This window comes from Trematomus bernacchii, unplaced genomic scaffold, assembly GCF_902827165.1.
Source record: "Trematomus bernacchii unplaced genomic scaffold, fTreBer1.1, whole genome shotgun sequence".
Taxonomy (NCBI): Eukaryota; Metazoa; Chordata; class Actinopteri; order Perciformes; family Nototheniidae; genus Trematomus; species Trematomus bernacchii.
In genome coordinates, this window is record NW_022987477.1 from 10,322,582 (window position 1) to 10,345,939 (window position 23,358).

General features: G+C 42.4%; 1 pseudogene; it reads left to right on the top strand.

The window, feature by feature from the left end:
* LOC117498009 overlaps nucleotides 1-2,506 on the top strand; it is a 92,403-nt pseudogene extending 89,897 nt beyond the window's left edge.
* Nucleotides 2,507-23,358: the final 20,852 nt, after the last annotated feature.

Here is a 23,358-nt window from a genome sequence, read left to right on the forward strand (position 1 = left end):
CAACCCGTAATGGAGGCCAAGATCTATGGGCCCAGAGATCACCTCCGTGACAAGCTCCCCAGGTTATCCAACAGATCTTGGATGCATGGAAGAGGGTGACGGTTTTGCGGTTCAAGCCCCGAAAGTCAACACACAGGCGTAAACTCTTGTCTTTTTTTCTGACGCAGACCACAGGAGACGAGTAGGGTGAGATGGACTTTTTGATCCAGCCGTGGTCGAGCAGGTTCTGGACATATTCCTTCACCTCTTTGTACAAAGGCTTAGGAACTGAATTGTAGGCTGCTTGGACTGGTGTTTCGTCTTTTAGGTGGATTTTTAGCTGCAAGTTTGGAATGCAACCAATGTCAGAATCGTTCCTAGCAAAGACATCTGACTCTTCATACAACATGTCTCTCACTATCTTTTGTTCATCCTCTTGCAGGTGTGAGACATCAACAGGTGGGTGCCATTTTTGTTTTTCCATGTCCTTTGTCTGCTGTTTGTCACTTGTTTCTCTCGGCTTGTCTGTGCTTAGCTGAGCTGAGTATGTGTTCACAGTGGCATGGGACTTTGGCTCTCTACCATCTGGAAAACAGTTAACTGGTTTCACTTCAAGAACTTCCTCCAATGTGCCTAGAACTGTTCTCTTTGTGAGGTAGATATCATGTTTAGTGGGGTTCTGAATAGGAATTTTTACCATTTTAGTGGACCCACTTGGAACATCTGCTAAAGCTGGAAACAGCTCTAACCCCTCAGGACAGTTACTCACTAGGTTGGGTTGAAAGAGCATTGTCCCGCCCCTTGGCCATTCCCTGACTCTACACCTAACCTCACAGATCTGTCCTGCTGGAATAGTGACACCTTTCTTCCCTGTTCTCACACTGCACTCAGGGGCGGTCTCATCGGGGGTCAAAATCTGCAGAGCAGAAACTATGCTTCCACTGCACTGTCACTGATACTTAAAGCTTCTTTAAGTAAAGCAGAAATATCAGCCTCACCTTTCTGTTCTTGATTTGTGTTGATTATCTCAGCTATGACATTACTGCCGAAAATAGGACAGTTAAGACAGTTGTTGCTGATTAATACTGACACTTGTATTGTGACATGTCCATAATTCTCACTACGGACCTGGAGTTCAACCTCTGCCCATCCATCAAAGGGAACATCTGTGCCATTCGCTGCAGAAATCTCCAAAGGGGGGTAGCAAGGGAGGGTTTGGAGTGGCTGGATTTGGAGGTTCGGAAGTGTCTTTTCCATCCATGCTCTCCCCACCATTGTCACTTGAGCCCCTGAGTCGAGCAACATTTGAAGGACTTCATTGATAGCACAGGAGACCATGCATCGCTTTCCAATTAGTTGTGCTATGCACTTTCTTGGTAGTTGTTGACACTGTGTGTTTGCTTTCACAGTACTGGTTGATTTCAAGTGGCTGGCTTGTGCTGGAGGCTCCTCAGCTGTCATGGTCACTGGCTGCCTCTCTCCAGTGACCACGCCCCGTTTCCCGAAATCTTTCTTTTCAGACAACCGATGGCGCGATGTCCAGCTTGGCCACAAATAATGCAGTGAGGGCAGTTTGCCCTGCTCTGTTGTACACATTCACTGCATCTGCCTCTGGTCTCAGATGTTGGTGCCTGAGGACGGGCTGCTGGTGAGATGGGGTCCCCAGTTGTCGCACTGTCAGTTTGTTTCACCATCTGAGCCATATGTTTGGTCAGTGAGGACACCTGTGCAGTTAGTTCTCTAATAGCAACACGGTTAGCCTGTAACTCAGTGTCAACTTGGTCTTGCTTAGCTGAGTCACTACTGTCAACCTGAGCTGTGCTTACAGTCACTGGTCTTTCTGCCTCCTCACAAGTAGACTTAGTGATTTGATCTAAGAGAAAGTCATCACTAACGTGCAAATCTGTGAGAAGTGGTTTGAGATCATGTCGAATATGGTTGTTTTTCTCATTTAACCCTTGGTAAAGCGTGTGGAGAAAAGTACCCTGAACAACCCTTTTATCATAGCTAAACTCTGCACCAGGCTGTGACTCAAATACAACACGCTGCTTTAAACCCATTATTTTGTACAAAAACTGCTGTGGGCTCTCTTTGTCTTGCTGTTTAGTGTTACTTAACTCTTGAAAAAGTTCAGTACTGTTTTTGTCCCTGAAGTGTGCGCGGAGAAACCGCTTCAGCTAAATCACTTTTGTTACTTAACATCTCCCTGAATGTACCAGGTTTTATGATCTTAATCACAGTGCGGATTACCTCAGTAAAACCTTCTTGCAAACCTTCATCTATTTATTATCACTCCCTGCCGTCAATTCTTTTTCACATACACAGCGAAAAGATTGTTCTGCTCTGGTTTTGTGTTTCTGCCATCTCTGTTGCTCAGCCGATTATGTTTGGCCTCTGTTTAGCCATTAGCAAAACGAGCTCACCGTCGTGCTCTGCTATCCGTGGAATCCCCGCTCCGGAATACCCCGACTGGGCCGACTGGGCTCACCCTACCACAGGGAGCACTCCCCACACCTGTTGTGGGTGACTTGGCCGATGCAGAAGTGGTGAGGTTACTGGCTGGCATACCAGGATCTCTTCCCATCGGTGCTGGTGGGATGTGAATGTCTCTGTTCATATTCAATGGCTGTGTTGGAATGTCTGTGGTTGACGTAGTTGGATGTCTATCTGGATGGTCGGGGTCAGGATGAAGTGGAGCCTCCCTGCTGATGGGTTGTTACATCTCCCCTCTCAAGGAACGCAGCCTGGCTAGCTCCAACCTCTCTGGTGTCTTTGGCCAGAAGGTCACTCAGCATGTCGTCGAGGAGGAGGAGTTGAACCATGCCTTCATCCTCCAGGAGTCTCAATTTCTCACTTCTGATGTGATCAATCAAATCAAATCAAATCAAATCAGGTTTTATTTATATAGCACATTTAAAAGCGATTTTTGGTTGAGCCAAAGTGCTGTACATGTAATAAAAACACATTACTACAATCACAATAAACGACAATAAATTACAACAGATATATATAAAAAACAAAATAAAAATAAAAACACAAGGAAAAGTCAGGAGTCGTGCTCCGCTCTAACTAGAAAGCCAGAGAGAATAAGTGTGTTTTTAGTGTAGATTTAAAAACCCCTAGGGTCTGGGCCGACCTCACATGGAGGGGCAGAGTGTTCCAGAGCCTATGGCCAGCTGCTGCGAAGGCTCGGTGCCCTCGGGTTTTAAGCCTGGTCTTGGGCACTACCAGCAGCAGCTGGTCAGCAGACCTTAAAGCTCTGGCTGGGGTGTAGCGCTGGAGGAGTTCAGCTATATAGGCCGGAGCCAGCCCATTTAGTGCTTTAAAAACAAATAAAAGGATTTTAAAATAAATTCTGAACCGAACTGGAAGCCAGTGTAGTGAGGCCAGAATAGGGGTGATGTGGTCACGCTTTTTGTGGCTAGTCAGCAAACGTGCAGCTGCGTTTTGGACTAGCTGCAGGCGTTTAATTGAGGCCTGGTCCATACCCACATACAGAGTGTTGCAATAGTCCAGTCTCGAGGTTACAAAGGCGTTAATAACCCTTTCTAAGTCATTAAAAGATAAATACGACTTGGTTTTGGCCAATGGTCTTATTTTAAAAAAGCAGGATTTGACTACGGTGCTGACCTGCTTGTCGAATTTAAAAGTGCTAGTGAAGGTCACTCCAAGGTTCATGACCGAGGGGAGGATGTTTTTTTTGAGAGAGCCCAGAATATCAACCGGAGAGGCTGGAGGTTGCGGTCCAAAAAAGATGACCTCAGTCTTGCTCTCGTTGAGGTTGAGAACGTTTTTGCTCAGCCAGGATTTTATCTCTGTTAAGCAGTCCATCAACTGCTGTAGTGAGTGTTTGACATTTGCTTTGAGAGGCAGATAGATCTGTACATCGTCGGCGTAGCAGTGGAAGGGAATATTATATTTTGTGAGAATGTACAGTAGAAAAAGGATGGGGCCCAGAATCGAGCCTTGGGGAACCCCACAGGTAAGAGGGGCTTTGGCAGAGGAGAAGGCACCTAGCTGTACCGAGAAGCTACGGTCTGTCAGGTAGGACCTGAACCATGCAAGGGCAGAGCCTGTGATGCCAGCGGACTGTTCAAGCCGTGACAGCAGGATGCTATGGTCCACAGTGTCAAAGGCAGCTGTCAGGTCTAACAGCACCAAGACAGCTGGGCTACCTGAGTCGGCGGCTAGGAGCAGATAATTAAAAACTCTTAAAAGGGCTGTTTCAGTGCTGTGCATGGGTTTGAAGCCAGACTGAAACTTTTCATGGATTCCATGGATGGTTAAAAAAGACTGCAGCTGGGCGTAGACTACTCGCTCCAGGGCTTTTGATAAAAAAGGTAGCTGGGAGATGGGCCTAAAATTTGCGAGAATGGAGGGGTCGAGATTTTTCTTTTTAAGTAGTGGCTTAACCACGGCATGTTTGAAGGCAGCTGGGACACATCCTGAGCTAAGAGAGGTGTTTAAAAGTAATAAAATACTTGCTCCAACTGAATCAAAAACATCTCTGAGAAGGCGAGAGGGAATGCTGTCTGAGGTGCAGTTTGTCGGCCGCAGGTGCTTGACTACATCCGAGAGAGAAGAGAGGGATACAGGCTCAAAGTGGTCGAGGACAGCAGGGCACAGAAAAGGAGCAGGATCTGGGGTAGCACTAGTGTGGGCTAGCCTAAGAGCAGATACTTTTTCAATAAAAAATGTAAGAAACTTATCACAGAGAGTAGTCGATGGGACAATAGAAGAAACATCACAGGGATTAATGATAGAGTTGAGGACATTAAAAAGAACCTGAGGTTTATGGCTGTTTTTGGAGATTAACAGAGAAATGTACTCTGTTTTGGCTGCTTTGACTGCCGTCTGGTAGTCAGAAAGGCAAGCACGAAGGATTTATAGGGAGACATGGAGTTTATCCTTTTTCCATTTTCTCTCTGCACGCCTGCAAGCGCGTCTGAGAGCACGAGTACAGTCATTGAGCCACGGCTCTGATAGAACTTTGGTGCGTCTAAGCGTAAAAGGAGCAACAGAATCCAGTATTAGTGTGCATGTCGAGTCAAACATGGAGATAAGCTCATCAGCATTAAAAGCACAGTTCACATCTAATTTACAGATCGGAGAAGCATTAAAAACATCAGAGAACTGTGAGGCAGTCAAGGGGTTAATCAAACGCAGACGACGCGCCGGGGCACGTGATTCGACTCCTGCGGAAGGGATGGAGGTTGTAAACAGAGCCGGTAAATGGTCTGAGATACGCGTTGCTGCACATATTTCATCCACAGATACAGACAGTCCAAACGATAATACTAAGTCCAAAGTGTGTCCTTTTTTGATTGTGTTGGGCCAACCACGGACTGAACGAGACCAAAAGAATCAAGGAGATTTAAAAAGTCCCTAAGAGGTTTGGACTCGCAACACACATGGACATTGAAGTCTCCGGAGATCAAAACACGATCATATTTCACCATGATCCCGGACAGAAAGTCAGAAAAGTCATTTATGAAATCCTTATTGCACTTTGGCGGACGATACACGACTGCGCAGAGTATAGGCGAGGCTGGGTTCAGTTCAAAAAGCTGCAACTCAAAGCTAGCATAGCTAGTTACAGGGTGAAGCAATCGGCATTGGAGGCTAGCTCTAAACACTGATGCTATGCCCCCACCATGGCCGGTGGCACGGGGGGAGCTGAAGAATGTACAGTCAGGAGGAAGAAGTTCAGAGAACGGTGTATACTCGCCAGCGTGGACCCAGGTCTCCGTCAGGAACATAAAATCCAGTTCACGAGAGGTGAAGAAGTCGTTTAGCAGGAACGTTTTGTTTGCTATCAACCTAGCATTTAGCAAAGCCATGCAAAGTTTTCGCTCTGGGCTTGCCGAAGGTGTAGTGCGTCTCAGCTGACGAAGATGTGCGTGTTGAATGCCGCGCGGGCCGGGAGCAGTCAGTCGGGCAAGAGGAGCTGCCAGCGGGCACAGCAGAGTCCGCAGCTCCGGAAAAACAGGGCGAATCCACCGATCCCTCACATGGCGTGCAGCGGGAGGGCCATGACATCCGAGGCGTGGATAAGTCCCAGAAGAAGCCGTCAGGTATGCCTTAAGATGGACCAGTGCACCACCACGCTTTCCCCGTCGTCTAAAGCGCTTTCGGCGAGGCAGGATGCAGGGCAACCGGCGCAGGTAGGTGGGAATATTCGACAGTAGAGGGGGGGGGGACGATTTATGGTTGCCAGATGTAGGTTTGGGCAGCAATATTAACTCCAGTGAGGGTCTGAGGTGGAGGAGAGCTTGGCGATCATAAACGAGCAGAGTAGAGACATTCTGACAAACATAAAACAAAAACAGGATAGCTAAAGGTAGAGAGCTGAGCGAGCAGCGAGCCGACACAGACGCCATCTTGAATCACGTCACCAATGATCAGGTCATACAGTTCTGGTTCACTCAGCTCGCCATGGGGTGACAGTGGCCATGATGATGTCACACAGGTGGCCTCCGCTCTCTGGATGACACACTGGATTGCAGTCTTCCCTGAAGCGTTGGACACAGGTTCACGTCGTCTCAGCACCAACTTTACCAGGCAGCGACGCTAGATCATCCCGGACGATCCCCCAATTGTTACCAGCACCAGACCTAGGGGTAACCTGGACCAGCAGCAAGGGTTACACAGGCTTAGAGCACTATGTAACCAACATATAAACAGTGTCTGTGGATTTGTAGAGAGAGGACAAAGGTTAGCGTCTTGCTCAGGTCACAGCTTGTTTATTTCTGACATCAATGGCATACAGTTCAGTCACCTTATGTCAAGGCTCTCAGTTAAAATGCATAATAAATGAATATCAAATCGTCTTCCAAACAAAACATATGCAAAGTATAAAGTATAAATAATATAAAACATTCTGCCTAAATAAGAAATACATGCATTTGAATTAAAATGATTTATTATTATTATTTATTCCACATAAACAAGAATTGGCTTAACTTAAAATATGAATAGGTACCAAAATAATATAACACATACAGTCCTGCTAACACTGACACTGACGTGCTGCTCACGCAAAGAGAGACAAAAGTTAGCGTCTTGCTCAGGTCACAGCTTGTTTATTTCTGACATGCGCACGAGCTGAGGTGGCTATAGTCTCCCTAATGGATCCACAGCAGCGCCAGGGCGCCATCTACTGACGTTACAGTGTATTGTATAAATGTTAGGAATTAGAAGTATGTTAGAAAGATTACATTATTAACAAAAAATAGGGGGGGTGTCTGTTTAAGTCAAACTTAACATTTTTAAGGGAAATGTTTACATATGTCCTCAGATAATATATGTACAGATGGAGCCTCTTATTTTGGACCCCAGCATACAGCTTCCTGCCGACTGCCAGCCAGTTGCCTGCCTAAGACCTGCCAAAGACCAGTATTCAGGAATGTTAGGCCCTCCCACTATTCTCCAATTTCAGGGTTTAACCAGGAGATGGCGCTATATATTAAATAACTAAGACTTAGTTTTTCACAATAGAAAATGCAGATATTATATAAAAAACTAAAGTTAAAATCTTGTTTTTAATGCCCCAAGAGCAATAACATCTTGTCACAAGCTTTTTGGAAGAAAAAGACTGACTCAAGAGACCTGTAGTTGACTAATTACAGGCCTCAATAAAGTTCTGCCATTGGTTGTGAAAAACAACGGTGGACATAGTGGAAAGTGAAATTGACATTGTCGAATTTAATAAAAATACAAAATAATGTATCTGTGTACGTGTTTTACTATGTGATCTGCACTTATCAAACATCTAATTAAGGCGAGACACCCCAGGTGAATAGGGTATTTTTTTTAACTTAAAGATATCAGCTAAATATTTCTCCAGTTAATTACTTACAATAAGGCAATTGTTTTTTGTATTACAAGTTTTCTGAAATAGCATGTTTAAATATCAATTTTCACCATGTTTTTAGGTATAAAATGTTATATAATTCAGGCTATGAATTATATATGACCAAACCCTTCTGTAAAAGCCTTCATAATATTGATAGGAATATAACTGGAAGGTTTGGTGTATGTAACTGCTACTGAAGTGGACATTTCGAACTCAGAGTAGGAGAAAAAACTCATTTTGAGAAAACGACCTTTAAAGATTGCAGGGTGACGCTAGCTAAACCCTCCTGTTATCTGGATGATAGCTTGCGCATCGACGCACTCCGTGAAGGTATTTCATGTTCGGGGTCATTTGTTTTTTTGTATAACCTTGCTTTGTGCAAGTGACAATTGTTGTCGTCTTCTCTGTGAACGTTTTTTTCTCCGTTATTTTGCCATTTTCAGATTTAAATTTCGAGCGGAAAGCTAACCAGGAAGTAATAATTACTTAAGCGGAGAACGGAGAAAGTAAACGTTACAGCAGGCATAACAACAGCCGGTGTTTATTTTATTATAATATATATCATTTGTTTTAAAGCTCAATATATAGTTTTATTATAATATATAGTCGTTATTCATTTGTTATAAAGCTCAATAAGGAAGATTGAACTTTAAACTTTCACACACGTTGACCGGCGAAAAACTCTGCCCGGTTCACCGACCCCCCTCTGAGTGAATACCCAAGATATCTTGGTTTGATTTGGAGAAGGCTTTTAAAGTATACTAACTCTAACTCTATTGTATACTAACTCTTCCCGTCAAGAATATGAATAGAACTTAGATAGACCACTTTACATTTCTGCGAATGAATAGCTTAGCTACTTGGCACTAAGAGTACAGATATGTCTACCCTTTCTTTTCAGAGTGTAATATCTGCATTTTCTCTTTTGGTTTGAATAGGAGAAGGGCAATGGTTATCGATGGTGCTTTTAATGCCTATTGTATACGAACTGTGTGATTTATATTGCTTTTCAAATGCATATAAGCCCCCCATTCAATAGCACTTAGTTAGATCACTTTACAGATCAGGTTGGACCAGCCCTGTCGCTACTCTCTGCATTTCCTACTGCAGATAAAAAAAAAGCTACAAATATGTATTTCTTAATAAACTAAATAGTATTCTGTAGATAAATGTAGATAGTAGATAGTATTCTGTAGATAAATGTAAACGTAAATAAATGTAAACGTTCACCATCCCCCACCCGCCCACTGTTTGTTGCTTTTTGACATGTAAATGGGTAACTACCCCCCTCTGAGTGAATACCTGTTGTACCTGTCCGGGGCTAAGCCCATAGGACGATGCTCTGATGTCATCACCCTCGCACATTGGTCATATGTTTACAAAAAACGATGTTAACACTTTCTCGTTCTTAATATATGCTATATTTAGGGTCGATATGTGTTGAATTTACTTTAAAATAGCAGATCACTGTGATTCACTTATCCGCGTCTCCTCCGTGCAGAGAGTCCCCCCCCGTTGACAATTCACGAGCGTCTAACTCTCTCCCCCCTCCCCCGTCGCACCTTCTAACAGAACCCCCCCCCCATATCTGGATTTGGCCCACAGACCTAGAGAGTAGCAAAATACAGTGAGTCCTAAACACAAGTAGTCAGGGTTAATTTATAACGCTTATTTTGATTTATTTTTCTCAAATGATGCTGTATGTTTCACTTTCTGAAAGCGTTAGAATCGCACATGAAAAATATTGAAAGCTGCCAGCTGCCCTCGGCCATGTCTTTGGCGGTGATCCAAGCTTCGGTACCACAGTGGATAAAGTTAGTAATACATTTATAGGCTACTGATCAAATGTCAATACATTACATAAGTCTTATTCTCATTCATACTTAATTTATTTCTTCTTCTGTCAGTATGAACACAAAAAACTAACCGGTATTACATTTCATTCTAAAGTTTACGGTCTAAAAAGGTATTTAAAACAGATAATTTGTCGTTGCTTTTGGCATAAGCAGTCAGAGGAAACATAACGTTCTCAGTAAGATTCACGAGCGTCTAACTCTCTCCCCCCTCCCCCTTTTGAACTTTTCGTGAAGATGGCCTTATTCATTTTTAATACAACTGAGATGTTGGGAATCTATTTATAGACAATTTATTGTGGCTCAGGTTAAGATTCCTCAAGTGAGAATCTCTCTAGTGATTACCTTGATGCCAAGGAAGTGCTCAGTGTATGTCTTATGACCATTTAACCCTTGTGCCCTCCTCGAATTTTCAACCTTTCGACCCCTTCGTGGCAAAAATGTACACGCCCATAATAACTGCTACTAAATCATCATACATCAACATTTCTTTCTACTTTTTTTTTCATGAATCACTTAAACAACTTATAACGTACTCAAAACTACCAAACATTCAATAATTTTCTGGATTTTAACTCTTTAAATGCCTGTTTAATTATTTGAATTATTTCATTATTTATGACAAAAAACACAAAAAATGAATTTCTTTCAATATAATAATTAGTAGAGGGATGGAACTTTGGTGGTTATTAGAGTCTTGGATGTGTCAAAGATTAGCAACAAAATTGATTTGACTGCATTATTATTTTTTACGTAGTATCAGATACTACCTCTGGACACCTTAGTGGCAAAAATGTACACGCCCATAATAACTGCTATTAAATCATCATACATCAATATTATTTTCTACTTTTTTTTTCATGAATCACATATACAACTTCTAACGTATTCAAAACTACCAAACATTCAATCATTGGCAGGATTTTAACCCTTTAAATGCCTGTTTAATTATTTGAATTATTTCATTTTTTCTTACGAAAAAACACAAAACATAATTATTTTTCAATATAATAATTAGTAGAGGGATGGAACTTTGGTGGTGATTAGAGTCTTGGATTTGTCAAAGATTAGCAACAAAATTGATTTCACTGCATTATTATTTTGTACGTAGTGTCAGATACTACCTTTGGACCCCTTCGTGGCAAAAATGTACACGCCCATAATAACTTCTATTAAATCATCATATATCAATATTTCTTTCTACTTTTTGTTTCATGAATCACATAAACAACTTATAACATACTCAGAACTAGCAAACATTCAATACTTTTCTGGATTTTAACCCTTTAAATGCCTGTTTAATTATTGGAATTATTTCATTATTTATTACAAAAAAACACAAAAAATGAATTTCTTTCAATATAATAATTAGTAGAGGGATGGAACTTTGGTGGTTATTAGAGTCTGGGATGTGTCAAAGATTAGCAACAAAATTGATTTGACTGCATTATTATTTTTTACGTAGTATCAGATACTACCTCTGGACACCTTCGTGGCAAAAATGTACACGCCCATAATAACTTCTATTAAATCATCATACATCAATATTATTTTCAACTTTTTTTTCATGAATCACATAAACAACTTCTAACGTACTCAAAACTACCATTTTCGGTTTCGATTTTAACCCTTTAAATGCCTGTTTAATTATTTTCATTATTTCATTTATCTCAAAAATGCCTCATTGACTTCCATTCAGACCACATTTGTTGATCTCACTGCCATTGCAGTATAAAACCATGCATTTTGTAATGTCAGCATTTCATTTAGAAGAAAAGTAGTGATATTTGATATTTCTACTCTATTCCAACAGATTAAACCATTTTCCCACTGTAGGCCGATGCATTAAATTCTTACATTTTTGCCAGTTATATTATGGAGCCGTGTGACTACCAGGGGGCCCCGAGAGTGGTGTGTGTGTGTATGTATATGTATGCGTGTGCGTGTGCGTGTGTGTGTGTGTGTGTATATGTGCGTGTGTGTGTGTGTGTGTGTCATTTCCAGCAGCAGACTAGCAGGTCCTGCAGCATGTGACCTGGTGCTCTCAGGTGATAGAACACAATTTTTTTAGGCCTGTGCACAACCAGCACACACCTCCTCCCTCTCCGTGTGTGTGTGTGTGTGTGTGAGAATCTGTAAGCATGCACAGATCATTTCATGGGAACAAAAGGCCATCTTTTGAGGGATGTGTTTGATGTGTCTTTGAAGAGCTGCTTGATTACTCAAAAACAAAAAACAACTGTTAGTGTGTTTATGCACCTGGATGCCAAAGATAAACATGCAGTTTGACCAAGGGCTTATTTCATTAGTGAGCAGAGAAGGAGAAAGACCTGGAGCAAAGAGAAGGAACTCAAATGAAGAAGCTTTTCAGTGCAGAAGAGACTTCAGAAATAATCTTGCAGCCTTCTTCTGCCAGCGAGCTGCAGGACTCATCTGAAGAAGACACAAGGTTCGAGCTGGGGTCTGACACTGAATGCTCTCTGGAGTCCAGCATTTCTTTGAGTTCCTCTGACCCTTCATCTGAAAGTGGAGAGGACACTGAGGGTCCGGCCCACAGTGAGGGGACAGAGAAGAACGGAGGTCGTTCTCCCAGGAGCTGGGGAAAACCAGGGTGTCCTCACAGATTGTGAGAAGAAAGCCCCCCGTGGTGGTGGATGGTGGGCCGGACCCTCAGTGTCCTCTCCACTTTCAGATGAAGGGTCAGAGGAACTCAAAGAAATGCTGGACTCCAGAGAGCATTCAGTGTCAGACCCCCCCTCAAACCTTGTGTCTTCTTCAGATGAGTCCTGCAGCTCGCTGGCAGAAGAAGGCTGCAAGATTATTTCTGAAGTCTCTTCTGCACTGAAAAGCTTCTTCATTTGAGTTCCTTCTCTTTGCTCCAGGTCTTTCTCCTTCTCTGCTCACTAATGAAATAAGCCCTTGGTCAAACTGCATGTTTATCTTTGGCAGCCAGGTGCATAAACACACTAACAGTTGTTTTTTGTTTTTGAGTAATCAAGCAGCTCTTCAAAGACACATCAAACACATCCCTCAAAAGATGGCCTTTTTTTCCCATGAAATGATCTGTGCATGCTTACAGATTCTCACACACACACACACACGGAGAGGGAGGAGAGGTGTGTGTTGGTTGTGCACAGGGCTAAAATGTTTTTGTTCTATCACCTGAGAGCACCAGGTCACATGCTGCAGGACCTGCTAGTCTGCTGCTGGAAATGACACACACACACACATACATATACATACATACACACACACACACACACACCACTCTCAGGGCCCCCTGGTAGTCACACGGCTCCATAATATAACTGGCAAAAATGTAAGAATGTAATGCATCGGCCTACACGGAAACTTGTGTAATCTGTTGGAATAGAGTAGAAATATCAAATATCACTACTTTTCTTCTAAATGAAATGCTGACATTACAAAATGCATGGTTTTATACTGCAATGGCAGTGAGCTCAACAAATGTGGTCTGAATGGAAGTCAATGAGGCATTTTTGAGATAAATGAAATAATTAAAATAATTAAACAGGCATTTAATGGGTTAAAATCCTGCCAATGATTGAATGTTTGGTAGTTTGGAGTACGTGAGAAGTTGTTTATGTGATTCATGAAAAAAAAGTAGAAAAAGATATTGATGTATGATGATTTAATAGCAGTTGTTTTGGGCGTGTACATTTTTGCCACGAAGGTGTCCAGAGGTAGTATCTGACACTACGTAAAAATTAATAATGCAGTCAAATCAATTTTGTTGCTAATCTTTGACACATCCAAGACTCTAATAACCACCAAAGTTCCATCCCTCTACTAATTATTATATTGAAAGAAATTCATTTTTTGTGTTTTTTTTTAAGAGAAATTAAATAATTCAAATAATGAAACAGGCATTTAAAGGGTTAAAATCCTGAAAATTATTGGATGTTTGGTAGTTTTGAGCACGTTAGAAGTTGTTCAAGTGATTCATGGAAAAATAAGTTTAATAAAATATTGATGTAGGATGATTTAATAGCAGTTTCTATGAGCGTGTACATTTTTGCCACGAAGGGGTCCAGAGGGTGCAAAATGCATCACGAGAGTATACAAAACATGTAAGAGTAAACGACATTGTATTTCAAAAATTTGACTCAAAAGAAGACTTCTTGCAAAAATCCATGCCAAAAGCTGTAACACAGCTGAAATGATCACCAAATCAAAAAAAAAAGTCAGGAAAAATGTACAAAAATGCCCGAGGAGGGCACAAGGGTTAAATAGTTAATGTGTTGTCTTGTGTTGACCTGCAACCGCATCTTTACACCTCCATGTTCACATTTCCCTTACCTAGAGCAGGGGGTGTCAAACTCAATTTCATCGCGGGCCACATCAGCATTAAGGTTGCACTCAAAGGGCCGGTTGTAACTTTAAGACTATATATATAAATAATGTTTTATATAACATTATTGCCTCTGCATTGGATTAATATCGGATAAGGTAATAACTTAATAATTAACTATGTCTGAGAGCAGAAGTTTAGGGCAAATAATTTCAAATAATTGCAAGTCTCTTCAGTGCACATGTCACAAGATGCATTATGGACATTGTGCCTTATTCTCATTCGCCGGTCAACGTGTGTGAAAGTTAAAATCTTCCTTATTGAGCTTTAAAACAAATGAATAACGACTATACATTATAATAAAATAAACACCGGCTGTTGTTATGCCTGCTGTAACGTTAACTTACTCCGTTCTCCGCTTAAGTAATTATGCCGTTACAAGCTTCATAGTTGTATTTATCATCTAAATTTGCCGAAAAAGTTTAATATTCTGAAAGCCAAGACTTTGTTTATTTGAAATCAATAACTGTAACGGTGTAATGTTTGATAAGTGCATGCAGATCACATAGTAAAACACGTACACAGATACATTATTTTGTATTTTTATTAAATTTGACAATCTCAATTTCACTTGTCCACCGTTGTTTTTCACAACCAATGGCAGAACTTTATTGAGGCCTGCAATTAGTCGACTACAGGTCTCCTGGGTCAGTCTTGTCCTCCAAAAATCCTCTATCGCTTGCATCAGCTCCTGCTTCGAGCCTGGTTTAGCCTCCTTCCGAATGAAGTCTTTCATCAAGTGCCAGACCAACTCGATGGGATTCAAATCCGGAGATTCGGGTGGAGTTTTAACCCAGTTTATTCCCTCAGCCGCAATTGCAGCTGCTGCCGCGCTGTGTTTCGGGTCATTGTCTTGGAAGAAGCGGTGATTCGACCCAAAATGTCCCCTGATGTATGGACTTGCAGCTTCCTTGATGATACTGTTTTCGAAGTAAATTCTGTCCATGATTCCTTCAAAGATAACCAAAGGGCCTGGACCGTGGTGCGAAATCATTCCCCAGACATGCAACTTTATCGGATGTTTCGGTTGAGGCTTTGCAACAGAATGGTTCTTTCTGTTGAAACTGAGCCTTGCAAAGTGTTCCAGAGCTATTGTGGATTCATCCGTAAAAAGCACATCATGCCACGTTTCCCCAGGCTTGTCTCAGCCTTGCTTCTTTATTGTGATCTCTGATCATTGGAGTGAAACGGGTCCTGCCATATTTCCAGCCAAGTTTTCTCCTGGCCTTGCGGATGCTGCTGAGTCCTAGCGAAACCCCAAAGTCCGCCTGAATTTTCCGCTTTACAACATGAGCCGGGAGTTCGTCATCAGCCGTTGTCGCATTCTCGATCGCATTCACGATATTGCTGTAAAAGAAAAATACAAAAGCCATCAGGGAAATGCAGAACTATCACATGTCAGCTGTTTACGATACGTGCTATACTATTAAATAAGGTAGGCTACTTACGGTTTGAGTTTTCTTGGACCTGAGCGGCGGGGTGGTTTCGCCTGGAAGTGATATCGCAGAGTGCTTTGTGAAATTGCTATGCCAAGGCTTGCAAAATGTTCTTGAATTTCTCTTGTTGATTTTCCATTTGCCCGCATGACACGAACCTCCTGGGACTTCTCTCGGTTGATGCGCATCCTGGCTGTTGTAGTGGAATAGTGGATTCCAGATTCCAGAAGCCGGTTACGCAAATTAGTAGCCGACAAAAGTAGGTGCGGCTGTAGCTGTAGACGCGCCAATAGAAATCCAGGTGCACGAACACCATGTACGATTCACAGATAAATAGAGTGCATAACTTGCTTTTGGCACACCGTCTTTTGTGAAGAAGAAGAACGCACATCATTTATTTGTGAGAGAACTAAGAAGAACTTATAATGGATTCCAACAAGTTCTACGAGAGCAAGAGAAGAAAAGTTCTTGCACAGGTGAGCTGACATAAATTGATTGTAAATAACCTATACTCTGCCCTTTGGACCTACTGTATGTGTGATTATTTGTTAATTTCACTTGTGCTTATGTCTAATTGTGTTATATTCTTTATTCCTAATTCCTATAGTCCGCCCCGCAGATGGACGCTGCAAAAAAGGTGAAGCCGTCTCCTGCGACCAAAAAACCAAGCAAAGTCAGACTGGTTAAAAAGAAAGCGGTACGTACTATTGGCCCTCATTGTCAATCATTAATACTTACACCCAGGGGTTGAATTGGGATTTGATTTGGGGGCGGGTGGTCTCATTATTATTATTATTATTATATCTCAATACAAATAGAAAGTATTAATTAGTTTTAACATATCGTTTTTGGAATACAAATGTGACCACTGGTATTCATATTTTTTTTCTGTTTCCTATCAGGCCATCACACTTAAGGTGCTCTCGGTGGCTGTTTCATGTGCGGCTGGCGGATTGCCTGACGCAGAGATCCGGGCACTGAAAATCCGGTTAACCGCCACGGAGGCACAAGTGTTGGAGCTGACTGAAGAGCGTGCTGCCATGAGGTTGGAGCGCGCTGCCATGAGGTTGGCACAGCAGACTGCAGAGTCGGAGCGCGCTGCCATGACGGTGGCACAGCACACTGCAGAGTCGGAGCGGGTTGCCATGACGTTGGCACAGGTTGCCATGAGGTTGGAACTGCAGCAGCACCTGGACACACAGGTCCAATCCAGGCGACGGCTGTTTGAGTTACCTGTGGGAGACGCAGACCCACAGCCTCTACAGCCAGAGGTGCCAATTCCAGCGGTCACTGGAAGCGGTCACTTCCGGTCGGAAGCAATACCACGACCGTCGCATACACCTGATGCGCCCACCCTCCTCAGGGCAGTTTCCGCGGCTCGCGAGGACAAGTTCTTCGAGGACTGCTTTCGCAGTTGTTACGATATCCGATAGGACCCAAACGCAGGACACGGCAGAGTGTTGGAAAAAGGTTTATTGTGAGGTGGAGGAGCGTGGAGAGTAATCCTGTAGGAATGAAGACTGGTGAGTGTGGAGAGTAATCCGGTTGGAATGATGACTGGTGGCGGCAGGTGATGGTAACAAGGCGGCTGGATAGTGATCCTGGAGCATAAGAGAAACAGATGAGAAAAGTATTCCGTGTACAGAGAAATAGTTTTAAATCGGCTAAGAAGGCTGAGAGTTACCACTGGGGTTTAAACAACGATCTGGCGCTGACATGTTGTGGAGCCTCCGCTGATATACCATTAGTAAATGGCTGAATGGGAATCAGGTGTGTAAAGCTGATTGCACCAGGTGGAGATTTGCAGCAGGTGGAGATTGAGCCGGGAGCCAGGAGTGACAGCCACCACGCCCACACAGACAGGGAAAGGGAACACACACTCACAAGGGAGGTGGCTGAAGAGTAGAGCCACCACAGCAGTGGACAGCATCGCCCAGAGAAATTTGCGGGTGATATGTTCATGGCCATGTTGCCATTTCACTCATATGAGAACATGGCCAAAATCACAAACTGGAGTGGGAGCAAAGGGAAAATGCCTCTTCCCCTCAATGTGAGGCAGACACTTGAGTCCAGTGTCTCCCGTCGGTTCCCAGGCCTGACCACGGACCAGTGGCATAAAATTAGGAACCGGGTAAACGAGAGACTGAGGAGCCCAAGAAAAATGGATCCAGAAACACCTCGCCCTGGTTACAACCACAGATAGATTCAACTGTAGATAGGCCAAAAATAGGCATACTGTAGATAGGCCGCAGATAGGCATAGTTTGTTCAATATAGGACCATAAGATTAGGATTTATTGTAGATTATTTAATTAAATAAAAGCATGGTGATGTTTTATAATATAAGATTAGGATTTATTGTAGATTAATTTGTTAAATAAAAACATGGTGATGTTTTGTAAATGTATGATCCTATCTGAAAAAATATGAATACTCCTAAAATAAATGGTAGACATATCAAATTGTTTCCTCTTTGTATTTGTTTTATTATTTTCTCATCTGTGATGGATAAAGAAAGTAATCTGATTACGTTACTTTTTTAAAACACGTAACTGTAACTGTATTCGGATGCTTTCAGAGCCATGTATTCAGTAATCAGTAACTGATTACATTTACAAAGTAACCCTCCTAACCCTGTTCATAAAGTGTTTCTAGGATTTCTAAACGAACTATGACAGCTGTCACTACCCGATCCGTTCGCCTGCCCGATCGGTACTGCGCATGTGCGAGATGGTCCGCCAATTGGGTTCTTTTATTTGGGGTTAAGTACATTGTCAGAATAAGTGAGAAATGGATTTAACTTCTGTTAGACAGCTATCATACTGAATACATATGTATGCAAACATGTATGGCATTAATATCCTAATAAGACTCACCTAATTAACTAACAACTAATAATTAACTCACCTAACTCACCTAATAAGATCATAAGACTCGCGCATGCGCAATGCATATTCGCATATTGGCCAGCCGCCTAGACGGTCGAGACGTCAAGTGTCCTAGTTGGGTTGCAGTTGTCACTACCCGATCCGTCCACCTGCCCGATCGGTACTGCGCATGTGCATATTGCTCAACTCCGTACGGCAACACAACTAGGACACTTGACACAGTGGCTTTTGGCAAAGCACACAAAGAAAACAAAAAAAACCGAGAGAGATGATTTATTGTTATTACAACGTGACTTCACTATTATTTAACAACTATTTTTATTTGGTTCTTTTATTTGGGGTTAAGTACATTGTCAGAATAAGTGAGAAATGGATTTAACTTCTGTTAGACAGCTATCATACTGAATAAATATTTATGCAAAAATGTATGGCATTAATAATGTATATCTAATTACATTTAAAAACGTATGGCATTAATAATGTATATCTAATTACATTAACTGTGAATGTCTTTCATTTGATTTAAAATGAAATAAAATTACATAAAACATTTTCCATAAAAAAGTTGATTCAAGAACAAATCAGTACTTTTCTTATATGACTATTATTGCTAAATTTGAAAGGTCTTTACCAGCTTTGGAATTATATATATATATATAGCACCTTCTGCCATCCCATCTCTATATATAATATCTATCCGTGACATATGGATCTTAACAAAGATCCGCTATACATTAGTACCAGATATACTGTACACGGACATTTTAGTGAACCAGACCAGCTGTTTCCGCCGGGTCTTCGCTTCCCGGGCATCACGTTGTTTACAAGTGTGTTCAGATGCTAAATAAAAGTTTAGCTTGTACTTTTGATACCCCGCCTCTCGGCACCACAACATCCAGTTTACTGTATTTCACATGAGCGATGTCGAACATTGAAAAGTCCTTATAAAATCTCTGTTATTAGATCAGTACTTTTCTTATATGACTATTATTGACTTGAACACTGAGAATGTATTTATTAACTTCAGACATTTGAAATATTTGAAATCAGATGAAAACAAACTGAAACGGACCCTGCCGTGTTATCTATGATTACTATGCCTTACTGTACATATCATTTGCAGCGACTTGGTCATTGTGGGGAAAAATAACACCCATCCTGATCGTTTCAATGAAGTTGAATACAGAATATTCATATTTGTCAGTGATTTCATGTCAATTCGGCGAACATAAACATCAATGATGATGATTAAATTAGGATTAAAAATCGGGAGAGCCGGCTCGTTCGTTTTTTCCGACTAAACAACATTATTAACAACAAAGAAGTTGATTTCACATGACTCCAGTGTGGAACCCCACTGCACCCCCTGGTGGATCAATGATCCATTGCAGCTGGCTTCACAATAATTAAATGTATTTATCATGGGGGCGGTATCAAGTCAGACTGGGGGCCGGCCGGCCATCACGGAACGTGCACGAACCGATCACGACCCTCGCACTTTAAACTGTCCAAAATAAGACGCTTCATCTGTATAGAGAGATTATGTATATTCTGTACTGTAGGGATGTAATATTATTATTGTACCACTGTGAGGCACTGTAGTGTTACGTGCTACGTAAGGACACAGGCTTGCGTCATGTAAATTAGGGTGTGTTCACCTGATGCACGTGTACAGATCTATGTGTGGTCATTCTAAGTTATCTCGGCTGAGCGAAAGGAATCACCTGAGAAGCAGAGGAAAATAAACCATGCTCAAGGGCTAAACAGTTCATCGTCTCCGTCTCCACTATAGTGCAACGTATGAAGAAGCTGCCATCCTAAACCTTAACAAACATCTAGCATTTCCAACCTGCTACACATGCGTAGGCAGGAAGGCAGAGCCAAGAGCAGGAACAACATAAGAAATCAAGTACTCTTAACCAGAAGTGAGGTTTAATTCACAAAAATCGGATCATAAAGAATAAACTGAGAAAAACTAAACATTTACAAACCAGGGAGCACAAGCTATGATCAGGAAAAAACCGACAGGAACATGGGAACGACGACGAACCAACAGAGAACTCTAGGGAAGAGAAGAATACATACACACGAGACTAATCACAAGAGAAGACACAGCTGGGGAGGAGAGGTGAAACACAGTGGCAGCAGGTGAACACAACAAGACAATCAGGCACAGGAGGGAAAACACAGGAAGGAAGACAGGACAAAACATTAGAGCCCTTTCTCAATTGTCAAATGTCCGACTCCTCGGTTCTCCGGTAGTGACCCGGAAATCGATGTTGAAGGACATCTAATTTCTCTAAATACGCATCGAGGACCGAGGATCGAGCATCAAGGAGGCTCTCTGGAAGAGCTATATATGTTATATATAATGATGTTTAAAAGAGGCGTGACGCACGGCTGGACTTTTCTCAACCAATGCCAGCTCTGCAAACTGCATCCCCTGGATAATAGGATACTTTTCTTTTTGTATTTACTGCTTTAATCGTGACGCTATGTTTACAGTGAGAACAGCTGCTGAGGTCAGTGCAGAAAGCAGAGCAGTGTATAATATATGTAACAGTGTCAATCTTTATTTGTAGGCTTAAGTAGATATCTACCAGTGTTGTAGTCAAGTCACCAATTCTTCGACTAGCACCCCGTCCCCGTCGAAACAGAGGGCCTCATCACATGACTTTGCGTGGGGCCACAAGGTGGCGTGGGGCGGCCCTGCTCTGATGATAGTGTTCAAGACACCTATATGTCTGAACTCGATCCTTAGAGTTATATGTGATGGAGCTTTCTCTTCAATCTTTTTCCACATAATGAGCATTTTGTGCTGCTCTTTCCCAAATGTTGAAGCAAAATCTGTGAAAGCATACAGCACGATGTGGGGTGTGTCTCTGGACATCTTTAGACTGGAATAGCGGGGGCGCGCCCACGGACAGTACGTGAACTCGCATTGCAGGTGCACAGGCCAGGACAGAGTACATCTGACTAGAGACAAAACTTGCTCGAATCCGAGTCCAAGTCGGAGCGTCAATGTTGTTGGAGCAGAACACCTCTGCTACGCGCCGTTCGTTGGATGAGGCTGGATCTCTATTAAATTAAGAAAGGAATTGAAAACACCGGAATCAAAGTTATAACAAATTATCTGAGTTTACTTCTAGTAGGAAACCAAACACATATACAAGTTATACAGAGTACTCGAGCACTCCGGGCTTCAGGTTTGTGATGCGGTTTTACAGGTAGACAGACCAGCTTTCAGAAAACGAGAAGTATGGACTCCAGGTTTGTGATGCGGTTTACCGTCTTCTAGCACCAGCTTTCAACAAACCAGAAGCATTTTACACTCAAAAACATCAGTATTTCTATCTATTTTTGGGGCGGAGATGGGTCATCTCTTCCTTCCCACTTTTCTCCCAAGCGAATCAGAGTTCTCTGAGGAGGAGCTGTGTAAGCTGATCACCTCCCCCAAGTGTCTTGACTGGCTGGATTCCCTTCTGGTCTAGTTCAATCACAGTTCAAACCATAAAGTTCCATAAGGTCAAAAGTCAACCTCTATCTGTGATTAGAATCTTAACTTAATTTCTTCCCATGAGTTCTCCACCTATTTAACGATGTATTTTAACGACTTAAAAACAGCATCTGGCTTTTAGAGGTGATAAGGAGCGATGTTGGTGTGTGAGACACAGAATCTCTGGATCAGTGAGTTTGAAAGTAAGAATAACATTCCTATTCTAAGTGACTTATCAAAACCCGTTTGTGATTACCTAAAACAGTTCAAACAATACATGTTCACTAAAATACAGTGTAGAATCATATCTTTTTACTTCAATGTACAAGTCGAGTCCGAGTCACCGTGCGCGGGAATTCACGAGTCCGAGTTCGAGTCTGCGTCAATCAGTGCGCGAGTCCAAGACGAGTCACGAGTCTACAAACAAAGAGTTGATGTTTTTCTAAAACCATAATAAAATGGTTGTAAATAAACGGCTGTATCCTGATATATATTATATGCTGTAAGAGCTGTATGTGTTGTAGAGTGTGTAGGTATGTGTTGTACAGTGTGTAGGTGCGTGTGTGTGCATAGATGCGGCGGACAGACGGGTCTCAGTTGGTTTGTTTTTCTCCTGCTTACTTTTAATAATTGTAAATAAAACTTTTGGCCCATAATTTCATTTCCCCATTGTAGCGACCATAGAGAGGGGGGGGGGGGATATATCCAGTCTCTGATAGCGTTACGTTATTATGAGAGTGCTCTGATACTTGTTTGATTCTGAAATCATATATATATATATTAGGGCTGTCAAGTTAACGCAAAAAAAAATTAACGCCACTAATTATTTTAACGCGATTAACGCATGTGTATTTTTTGTCCTCGGCCGCCCCGTAGTTTCAGAGCGCATCGAGTTTAAAATACCATCTCCAAGCTGATGCTGACAGCCCCGCTCCTGCCGCCCGCTTGTGGCAGACCACACTTCCACGCTCACCGGCAGGCCCGGACTGGCCATCGGGAGGACCGGGAGGGTGTGTGTATGTGTGGAGCGAGCGAGGCACACCTTACGTGTTGTTGTTAGCATCTGGTGCTAGCTAGCTGCGCTAACGGATATAAGGAGCTGTTTCAATGAAAACAGAGGAGCGACATTTCGCCGAGCACTTGACTTTATGCAGGTAGCCAGACAGTGGGACATTGTACGAAAAGTCAGCACACTCAGCACGTATAGTGCGCGCAACATGATTGCAGCGACCAGGCAGCTCCCGTTGGAGCATATATGCCTTGAGCTGCACATAGCTCCAACGATCCATCACAGTGTCTCCACATTCACTCACACACACACACACACACACACACACACACACACACACACACACACACACACACACACACACACACACACACACACACACACACACACACACACACACACACACACACACACACACACACACACACACACACACACACACACACACACACACACACTTTGTATTGTATT